This window comes from Eretmochelys imbricata, chromosome 11 (genome assembly GCF_965152235.1).
Source record: "Eretmochelys imbricata isolate rEreImb1 chromosome 11, rEreImb1.hap1, whole genome shotgun sequence".
Lineage (NCBI taxonomy): Eukaryota > Metazoa > Chordata > Testudines > Cheloniidae > Eretmochelys > Eretmochelys imbricata.
In genome coordinates this window covers 78,170,488-78,181,731 of record NC_135582.1, presented here as the reverse complement: position 1 = coordinate 78,181,731, position 11,244 = coordinate 78,170,488, and the positions used below count along the sequence as shown (strand labels likewise).

Below are 11,244 nucleotides of genomic sequence, written 5' to 3'. Positions count from 1 at the left end.
CACCCAGGGGTGGGGCTGAGCCGGGGGGTCCTGGGTGAGGGGCAGAGGCCTCGGGAGCTGAGACCGCAGGGACACAGCATGAGGCACCATCCCAGGCATCCCCATGAAAGGAGCAGAACAGGGTTTACCTGGGGTGGGGAGTGTATGGAGAGCGTCTCAGGGTCGGTGGAGATGTATTGCCCTGGTGAGCAAGTGTGGCTAAAACACAGGCCTTGCTGTGAGCAGGATTTGAACCTGCGCAGGGAAACCCGAATGGATTTCGAGTCCAACGCCTTAACCGCTCGGCCCTCACAGCTGTGAGTGACGTGGCCCCCAGTGGCAGTCTCTACTGGAGCGGCTGGAAGCCGACGGGAGGGAGCTCTCCACCCTCAACGAGCAGCCGTAGCCATGTTGGCAGGAGAAGCTCTCCCAGCACCATAGCACTGTCCACACCGGCGCTTAGGTCTGTGTAACTTGTGTCACTGGGGGGGTGGCTTATTCACACCCCGAGCCACATACGTTCTACCGACACAACGGGGAGTGTAGACGCAGCCTTAGCAGAGACACGATTAAGATCCACTTCCTGGACACTACAGTGCTAATAAACGATGGTCACATAAACACCTCCCTATACCGGAAACCTACTGACCGCTATTCCTACCTACATGCCTCCAGCTTTCACCCTGACCACACCACACGATCCATCGTCTACAGCCAAGCTCTGCGATACAACCGCATTTCCTCCAACCCCTCAGACAGAGACAAACACCTACAAGATCTCTATCAAGCCTTCTTACAACTACAGTACCCACCTGCGGAAGTGAAGAAACAGATTGACAGAGCCAGAAGAGTACCCAAAAGTCACCTACTACAGGACAGGCCTAACAAAGAAAATAACAGAACGCCACTAGCCGTCACCTTCAGCCCCCAACTAAAACCCCTCCAATGCATTATTAAGGATCTACAACCTATCCTGAAAGATGACCCAACACTCTCACAAATCTTGGGAGACAGGCCAGTCCTTGCCTACAGACAGCCCCCCAACCTGAAGCAAATACTCACCAGCAACCACACACCACACAACAGAACCACTAACCCAGGAACCTATCCTTGCAACAAAGCCCGTTGCCAACTGTGCCCACATATCTATTCAGGGGAAACCATCACACGGCCTAATCACATCAGCCACACTATCAGAGGCTCGTTCACCTGCACATCCACCAATGTGATATATGCCATCATGTGCCAGCAATGCCCCTCTGCCATGTGCATTGGCCAAACTGGACAGCCTCTACGTAAAAGAATATATGGACCCAAATCAGATGTCAAGAATTATAACATTCATAAACCAGTCGGAGAACACTTCAATCTCTCTGGTCACGCGATTACAGACATGAAAGTTGCGATATTACAACAAAAAAACTTCAAATCCAGACTCCAGCGAGAGACTGTTGAACTGGAATTCATTTGCAAATTGGATACAATTAACTTAGGCTTGAATAGAGACTGGGAGTGGCTAAGTCATTCTGCAAGGTAACCTATTTCCCCTTGTTTTTTCCTACCTCCCCCCCTTCCTCAGACTTTCTTGTTAAACCCTGGATTTGTGCTGGAAATGGCCCACCTTGATTATCATACACATTGTAAGGAGAGTGATCACTTTAGATAAGCTATTACCAGCAGGAGAGTGGGGTCGGGGGAGAGAAAACCTTTTGTAGTGGTAAACACCCATTTTTTCATGCTTTGTGTGTATAAAAAGATCTTGTGTACTTTCCACAGTATGCATCTGATGAAGTGAGCTGTAGGTCACGAAAGCTTATGCTCAAATAAATTGGTTAGTCTCTAAGGTGCCACAAGTCCTCCTTTTCTTTTTACTGATAAAGTTTGCGGATGATACCAAGATGGGAGGGGTTGCAAGTGCTCTGGAGGATAGGATTAAAATTCAAAATGATCTGCACAAACTGGAGAAATGGTCTGAAGTTCACAGGCTGAAATTCAATAAGGACAAATGCAAAGTACTCCCCTTAGGACAGAACAATCAGCTGCACACATACAGAGCAGGACATGACAGCCTAGGAAGGAGTACTGCGGAAGGGGATCTGGGGGTCATAGTGGACCACAAGCTAAATATGAGTCAACAGTGTAACACTTGCAAAAAAAGCAAACCTGATCCTGGGCAGGATTAGCAGGAGTGTTGTAAGCAAGATACAAGACGTAATTCTTCTGCTCTACTCCATGCTGATGTGGCCTCAGCTAAAGTATTGTGTCTAAGTCGGGGCGCCACATTTCGGGAAGGATGTGGACAAATTGGAGAAGGTCCAGAGGAGAGTAACAAAAATGATTAAAGGTCTAGAACAGGGGTTCTCAACCTTTTTCTTTCTGAGGCCACCCACAACAAGCCATTAAAATCTCCAGGGCCCAGTGTGGGAGGGGGAGGCTCTGGGCTGTGGAAAGGGGGGAAAACAAGTTTGCATAGGTATAGTTTGACTTCTGTTTTGGGTTGGCAGGGGCCAGTGAGGCTCAAGCCAGCTCCGATGGTGGGGTCTGGGGGGGGGTATGCTACATCCACTCCCTGACTCACCTCAGCAGGCCACCCGCCTGTCTGGACTTGGGGTGGGGCCTACAACCAAAAATTATAACTCAAAGGTGGGGGGGCTGAGCTCAAAAAGTTTGAGGTGCAGGGATAGGGATAGCTAGGGGCTGTGTGCAGGGGGGTAGCTCAGGGTGCAGGGAGGAGGTAGCTAGGGGCTGTGTGTGGGCAGAGGGTAGCTCAGGGTCCAAGGAGGAGGTAGCTAGGGGCTGTGTGCTCTCAGGGCTCCCCTGCGCTCCCTGTACCCTGAGGGCTCTGCCAGCCACAAAGCAGCCGGGTTCCCCCGCCCAGGCAGCTCTTACCAGCTGCATGAGCAAAGGGGAGCAGCTTCAACCCCCTGCAGCAGCAGGAGACGAGGCAACGCTGCGGCTGCCTGCTCCATGGCACCAGTCAGAGCAGCAGCTGTCCCAAGCTGCTGGACTCTGGCTTCCCACCTCCTACCTAGCCAGGGGGTGGAGAGAGGAGGTGGTGGAGGGGGGGTGTGGAGCTACCCCAGGACTGCCCTGCTCTTGCACTGTAGTTTGGGGGGGGTGTAACACCCCTGTGTAACCCCAACTCTGCCCATGGGCTCAGGGCTTCTGTCCCTTGGGGAGCACCGGGGCTCGGGGCTCCAGAATTCAGCCCTGCTGCTCCCGGCTTCAGCCCTGCGGGAGGTGCTGGGGTTCGGGCTTTGGATTTTAGCCATGGGGCCCTGCGGCCCCCCTGAAAGGGTTCAAGGACCCCCAGTGGGCCACGAACCCCCTGTTGAGAACCGCTGGTCTAGAAAACATGATCTACGAGAAAAGGTTGAAAGAACTGGGTTTGTTTAGTCTGGAGAAGAGAAGACTGAGAGGGGACATGAGAACAGTTTTCAAGTACATAAAAGGTTGTTAGAAGGAGGAGGGAGAAAAATTGTTCTTGTGAATCTCTGAGGACAGGACAAGAAGAAATGGGCTGAAATTGCAGCGAGGGAGGTTTAGGTTGGACGTCAGGAAAAACTTCCTGCCAGCATAGTTAAGCACTGGAACAAATTACCTAGGGAGGTTGTGGAATCTCTGTCATTGTAGGTTCTTAGCAGGATCGACAGTCACCGCTCAGGGGTGGTCTAGATGAGGGGTAGTCAATTATTTTTTGTCAAGGTCCAAATTCTTCATCAATGTACAGTCGGGGCCAGACTGCAGAGAAAATCATTTAAAAAATAATAATAATGATAACATGTAAATAAAAAGTTTGCGGGGTCCGTTCAAAAGCGTCTGGCAACCCGGATTTGGCCCGTGGTTCGCCTGTTGACAGCCCCTGGTCTAGATAATACAGGAGAATTACGGAGACCTGGGGAATGGAGGTTGTTGGTAACTTTGCCCAAGCTGTTATGGGCTGCTCCTCAGGGCGGAGTGCTGGGAACGGGGGCTCACACTCTGCAGCGGCTGCCCGGCAAGTTTCTGATTCTCGCCCCCTGACGGCAAGGGTGATGCGTGAGGCACCCGGGGGTGCTTTGGCACCAGTGGGTGCGCAGTGCAGGCCGGGGCCCTTTCAAACGCAGCCGCTCCTCCAGAGCGCGGCAGGCGGGCAGGAGTTCGGGCTCCAGCAGCTGACGCTCTCGGCCAGGTTCCAGCAGCAGCTCAGGGAGCTTCTTTCCTGGACTGAGACTAAGGTTGCAGGCTTGTCCCCCTCCCAGCCAGAGGCGGGAAACAGCCCCTGTGGCTAGTGCAGACCCCAGCACTCCTTCTCGGGAGCTCACAGCTGTGCCTGTGAACCTCAGCGTCTTCACCTGTACGTGGCTGGCCTTCTGCGTGGCAAGTAGTGGGTGGGGGTGGGGACAGGCAGCCCCGATGTGCCTAACTGGACGATGCCATGCCGGCACAGCTCAGTATTTGTTGGGTTTTTTTGTTTTTCGTCTCCGCTGCTGCCTGACTGCGTACTTCTGGGGCCACGTGGTGTCTGGCTGACGGGTCCGTCTGTAACTCTGGTGTTCGTATTTTTGAGGTTCTACTGTACTTAGTCCTGCCTTGAGTGCAGGGGACGGGACTAGGACGGTCCTTCCAGTTCTGTGATTCCATGGATAGGACTAATGTGAGTTTTTTAATCTGACTTCCTGCATTACACCAACAATATGATTTTACCCAGTAATTCCCGCAGTGGAGGGAATATTCATCCCTACTATTTAAGAGAACACAAAGAATCCACTGATCAAGTTCCAGATCTCCGCTGTATAGTGGTGTGCAGTGAGCCCCGTGCAGCTGAGCTCCTTGGCAGTAGGAAGTATGCATCCCCTGTCAGTGCTCCTGAAATGCTGCCCCACACCTTTGCAGTGCAAGACTAGGTCTTTTCAGAAAGAATGCTCTACAGCCACCAAGAAGGGGCCAGGCTTTACCTGAGAGCTAGGTTCATACCGAACCCTGCCTCTGTCAGACATCTTTTACTTCCAAAATCTCCTACTGGACGATTTAGGCATATAAGCATCACTCCTGACCCCTTCCCAGAACCCCACCCCTGAATGCTACATGCACGTAAAGCAAATGTTGACAGATTATCTGTTTTGGTCATGAGCCAGAAACAGAGCTAATACTCTGACTCTGCAGCTCTCGCCAGAAAACCATGGCAAGAGAGTTTATTTGTAAATGGGAAGAAATAATCTGCATTTTTAAAGGTCTTTGGGACAGTGATAAAAGTCATTTTAGACATGCAAAGTACTATGAACTTGGCACTCTCACACTTCGATGCTTCTGTAGGCTGTACTCATTGCACACACTGAGGGCTCCTGGCTGCCCTCCATTCCCCTCCGCCCCATGTGCCACCCTCCCATCCTCTCTGTTTCACAGATTCCCTGCATCTGCTCACCCCTCTTTCATGTCACAGGCTCTGTCCCATGTTTCTTCATCTCCCCCAGGCTGGGGCTCTGTGTGCCCTCCGACCTTCCCCTACCACACAGAACTTCTCTATGCCTCCTCTCCCCAGACCAGGGTCCCCTTTTCTCCCCACCATTCTTTCTTTTCTTTCTGTCTGACAGATAAGTCATTGGGGGTGTCACCATTTTAAAATTATTTTGGGAAGATGATTGTTCACTTTGTAGTTGAGATTCCTCCAATATGGGAGTGACTGTTGAGTGTAGGACCTCTCTTCGTTCAGCCAGTTATTACTAGACAATGTTGCCTCCCCTAATTATCAAAGCTTTACTACTGAGTCACCTGTCTTTATTGGCAGTAACATTCTAATTAATATTTACTCCATTTAACTGTATGGTGATTGCCCAACCACTGTCTAACTCTTGCTTTGGTATAACTCGATTAAAGGGATGATAAACAATTTATTTCTGAATACTCCCTTGAGCCTGATCATGCAGTCCTTTTGGGAGAGGGATGCAGAGATCCAGCTTTATAAACCAGACTTCTCTGTCTTTTATTCCTGTAACACTAGAAATAATTTTGTTTTTTTAAACAGGAGAATAAACCATCCCTCATTCAGACTGGTCCAGAAGCAACCCTGCAGACCCACCTCCTTGTATTTGAGGCCGAGAAATCCAGAAAAGAAAACCGTGTTGTGTGTTTAGAAATGAGAAAGGAACTCTTTCCGAAGCTACATACAAATGAACTTTTAAATTTGAGGAGACAGAATAAAAACTGGTCCCAGTTACCAGGGAAATCATGTCTTGTTTATACTAATCTGGAATATATATGGGGATGGGCATTACATAAAATCAAATTTTGCATACTACAAATCTGTAAAATGCAAAAGGTGTGTTTAATAGAATTTTCTATATCATTTCATTAATTGTTTTAGATAAAGAAAAAATATTAAAAATCATCAGTATTGTTTTCTGTCTTGGTTTCCTTTAACGGACACGAAGCTTATTCTTACAACAGCACTTCACTTAACCCTTAAGTACACTCTGACCTGAGCAACCAGCAGTTAGGAGGTACAATGGCAAAGGTTTTGAGAGCATGGAAGTGAGTTTAACTCAGCATTTCTCACATGCGGCCACCAGGGGCTTTTTGTGCAGGCCTAACAGCCTCCTGGGCAGTGGTGGAGAGGCCAAAGCATCAGCCTCTCCCCTTCCCTCCCTGGTGCTCCTGCATGAGCCACCATGCACCGCCTCTGGAGACAGGTGGGGCACAATGCTGCAGGAGCCAGGTGAGTTCTTGACTCACCTGTGGGGTGGGCAGGGCACGTTGGGGCTTGGGCTTCAGCCCTGGGTGAGAACCTGGCCGCAGGGCTTCAGCTGCACGGCTCGAGCCCCGGGCTCTGACCCAGGCTCCGGCCACGTGACCTTGGCCCTGGGCGCTAACCCCTGGCTGTGCAGCAGCAAGTGCTGGCTCTGGCCTCTGGCACCGACCCCCAGCCCTCACCCCGCTCCCTAACCCCAGCCCCAGCCCGGTGGGTGTTGATCCACACCTCCAGCTGCTCAGCAGCAGCCGCCACCAACCCTGGGCTCCAGCCGCTCGCTCTGGACCCTGGGGGTGCTGCCTCCCAGCTCCAGCCATATGGCAGCAGGGTCACCATTCTCCCCGACGCCTCCCCGAACCCCCATTTATCGCCCCCAGCCCCCACTGCCTTCCCTGGTTCCACCTCTATCCCCCCCATTGCCCCAGACCCCTGCTGCCTCCCTCTCCAAACCCGGGGCTTGCTGAGAAAAGCGAAACGAAGAAACATGCAAGTATCACTTTTCGCAGCACACTCAGTAGCTAGCTGGGAGTTTGTGAAAAGTGATACTTGTATGTTTGTTAATATCACTTTTCACAAACTCCCAGCTAGCTACTGAGTATGCTGCGAAAAGCAATATTCAACATACAAATATAATTTTTCATATTATTTGTGAGTCTGAAAAAACCCTACATAAATAAATTACAAGGATTTGGACATGCGTATGTGCATATTTATTTGTTTTTCCTACAGTTACGTATTTTAGGGAAAAGTGTCAGTGCGGCCACAAGCAAGAATTGGTGGGTCACAGTCCGAGGCCATCAAAAAATGTGTTCGGAGAACCCCTGGTTTAAATGTACTAATAGGCAAAATCCAAACCAGCCATGTCTGCCTGAACCTTTTCAGGCAGGACTTCAGGTATCACCCAAAAGATCTTATTTTTCTTTGGTTCCATGTATACATTTGCTCAGATTTTACTTCTCCATTAAAAATGTAACCAATTCCCAGCTGCCTGGCAAGTGAGAGCTAGCTGAGTTTCCATGCTTCTCCCCGCACCCTTATGGGTGTGCTGCCAAGGGAGCAACACACAGGCCGGCAATGAATCTCAAGTGCCTCTGACTTGCCTAGCTCTTCTCAGCCATTTCTCTTGCTGTGAGCTGCCCTCCTTTTGAGCCCCACCAACTTCCTCACATGCAGGAACAGCAGCAGATTGCCATCTTGGAGCAACAGCTGAGGAAGGCGACTTTTCTGTCAGCACTAGAGTGGTCTATTGTATTGTGCTCTTCTTAAATAAGCAGGATACTGTGATCGTCCAGTGAGCGTCTCTCAGCTTTGTTTTAGCTGGACGCATGTATAATGTTTGATCAAATACTGTTCAGGGAGAAAGGTATAAAACCATCCAAGTATTTGCTATGTTGAGAGTGGTCATGTTCTGTGGGATACCTTCTGGAAGAACAGTAGTGTGGTTAAGTAATTCGTGTCACATTCTGTGCTGCACCCCTGCACCGAAAAAAGGATTTTCTGCCGCTTACACTATTTGCGGCATCATTGGGTGAAAATAAAGAAGCAACAGTGGCCAGCTCTGAGTGTCCCTCCTCTAACAAAAATCTTGAAATAGTTCACTGTAAAATTAAAAACCAACTGTGGCTTGGCTTAAGTAATGATAAGGTGACGTTTAGAAGGAAGCCTCCAGGTGCATCCTCACCTGTTCCTTGATCCAGCACAACTTCCTATACATTAGACTCTTAAGACAGTCAGTAATGCTCTCTCTACCTCCACAATAGAGCTATTTAGAAAACGGGAGTTTGTATTCAGTTTGTATGAATGCTGTAATCTGGAAGGCCCAGAGCCACAAAGGTATTTTGGTTCTTGACTTCCATTGGATTTCAGTGGAATTTAGGAGCCTAAATTTTACCTTGGTGGATCTGGGCCTAAGTAATTGCAGTTTGACAAACATGAAAGATTAATAATTTGTGCAAAATAAGAAGTAATTAACAAATGAGGACAATCAGAATCCTTGTCTGAGGACTCCTAAAGCTTCAAAATACTTTAATGTTCTTATGAAATAATTCACATCCACTATTATTTCTTTGCCTGTAGTAAATATATTGTCCTTTTTAGTTGGCACACTGTTCTGATCCTTGTCTGTACAGTAATCTTTTGAGTAATTCAGTTCAGTTAGATGTTATCAGTCACCTGGAGTTTCTTCCTCAGAAGCTGTTATGGCTTTCAAGGCTCTTCTCTTCCTTAATCTTTCTGCATTTGTGATTGTCATAGGATGCAATGGGAAAAATCCAGAAAGACCTGAAAGAAAGATGATTTATATTTATAGCTGGAGTTGCAATATGACTCTTCTAGACGCACAGATTCAAAGGCTAAAAGGGAGCGCTGTGATTATCTCGTCTGACATCCTATATAACACATGTTATAGAACTTCCCCAAAATAATTCTTAGCATATATATTTCAGAAAAACATCCAATCTCAAGTTAAATTGTTAGTGATGGAGAATTCACGACAACCCTCGGTCAACTGTTCCAATAGTTAATGAGACTTTTAAGAAGTGAGAGTAATTGTCTGTCTCACTAACCCTCTAGTGGCTTGAAGTGCCTTTTACTGCTGTCTCGGCCAGCTCAGCGTCTCCATAAATGAGACCCGTTCCCATTTCCTCAAAAAGAACAGGAGTACTTGTGACACCTTAGAGACTAACAAATTATAGCTCATCTTAATTAGCCTCTTACAGTTTGTATGGCAACTCCCACCTTTTCATGATTCTCTGTATGTGTATATAGATCTTCTTACTATATGTTCCATTCTATTCATCTGATGAAGTGAGCTGTAGCCCATGAAAGCTTATGCTTAATTGAATTTGTTAGTCTCTAAGGTGCCGCAAGTCCTCCCGTTCTTTTTCCGGATACAAACTAACAAGGCTGCTACTCTGAAACATCCCATTTCCTGTGGCCAAAAGAAGGGTGATTGCATATATACATATTCTCAAGGATTCATGCAAAGAAATGAAGGAAGAGTCTTTGGTACTCCAAGGATGCAGAGGATCACCAAGGAAAACCTATTGTCTTTTAAGAGAAATAAGCAAATAGCTGAGATTGGAAAACACACTGAGTTACCTAGAAGTTTTTCAACCGGTTTTGTGACATGTGCTCAAGAAAACTGCTGTAACCTTCCCTTACGCAGCAACAATAGATTATTCTTCATGATGGAATCGAAGTCTGTACCTTGCCAGGAGATTGAGGTCTTAAAGCAATTTATTTACAATAAAGATGACAGATTTGCTCTACCAACCCTTAAGAGAGTTCAGCGGTGAAGGCTGCACATTCTCCACTAACTGTGATTGATTTAGAGGGATGCAGAAACTGGGGTCTGTCAGTACAACACGCAAGCCTTAACAAGCCCTGTCTGCACTTACCAAGGTGCACCATGATGACCCTTGAAAGCACCTGAAAGAGGAAAAAGACCATGAAGGAATCCCCTGCCACTCCCAAACACAGAACAAGGGGCTAGCCCACTGCAGCTGTGCCGCTGTAAATGCTCTAGGGTAGACATAGCCTGAGTTGACAGAGACGAGAACCTGAAAGTTATACACCGGACCCTCGCTAGAACACGTGTCTATATAACACAAATTCTGATAGAACGTGGTTGCGGATCCCAAATTTAGTAACCGTCATTAACTTTCATTGTAACGTGGTCCCCACTGTAACGCAGTACCCGCTCGAATGCGGGATTTGGCATGGATCCCAAATCCCACATTCTAGTGAGGGTCCAGTGTAGTTTGAAAATCCTGAGGGAAACATGGGAGTTTAGTTGCAAGCCCTGCCCTGGCCCCTGTAGACTCTGTCTCTCATGACCCATTTGCCATGGCGATCCTGGGAATGGAAGTTTCAAAGCACCTGCCCCCACTCCCACTTTTATGCTTTGGGGTTTAGGTAACTTTCAACCTCTTAGGAGCACAGGCAAAATGAAAAGATTTTTTTTTTCCCCCTGGTAGCCCTGCGAGGCATCAGCCTCACTGCCGCACCCTGCCTGCTTTTCTGTTTCAATAGCTTTGTTGCTAGGGCAATGCCAACAAGTGCCACATGAGTACATAAAATCACTTGTCATTTTAAGGTAAGAATTAGTTTCCCCATTATATTGGTGTTCTGAGGATTTGGTATTATTTTATATATGTACGTTAAGGCTGTCAATCACAGTTATCTCACACGATTAACTCAAAAAAATCAATCGCGATTAATCACACTTATAACAATAGAATACCAATTGCAATTTATTATATATTTTTTGATACATTTTCAATACTGATTTCAATTACAACACAGAACACAAAGTGCAGAGTGCTCACTTTATATTATTATTTTTTTATTACAAATATATGCTCTGTAAAAATGATAAAACAAAAAAAATAGGATTTTTCAATTCACCTCATACAAGTACTGAAGTGCAAACTCTTTATTGTGAAAGTGTAACAAATGCAGTTGGGTTTTTTCTGATTGCATAACTGCACTCAAAAACAAAACAGTTGAAAACTTTAGCGCCTACAAGTCCACTCAGT

At 47.4% G+C, this 11,244-nt stretch overlaps 1 non-coding gene across 1 annotated transcript; it reads right to left on the bottom strand.

Annotated features, from left to right (window-relative positions):
• Positions 1-213: 213 nt before the first annotated feature.
• On the bottom strand, positions 214-295 carry TRNAS-CGA (transfer RNA serine (anticodon CGA)). Its single transcript has one exon. It is a non-coding gene; the product is annotated as a tRNA-Ser (tRNA).
• Positions 296-11,244: the final 10,949 nt, after the last annotated feature.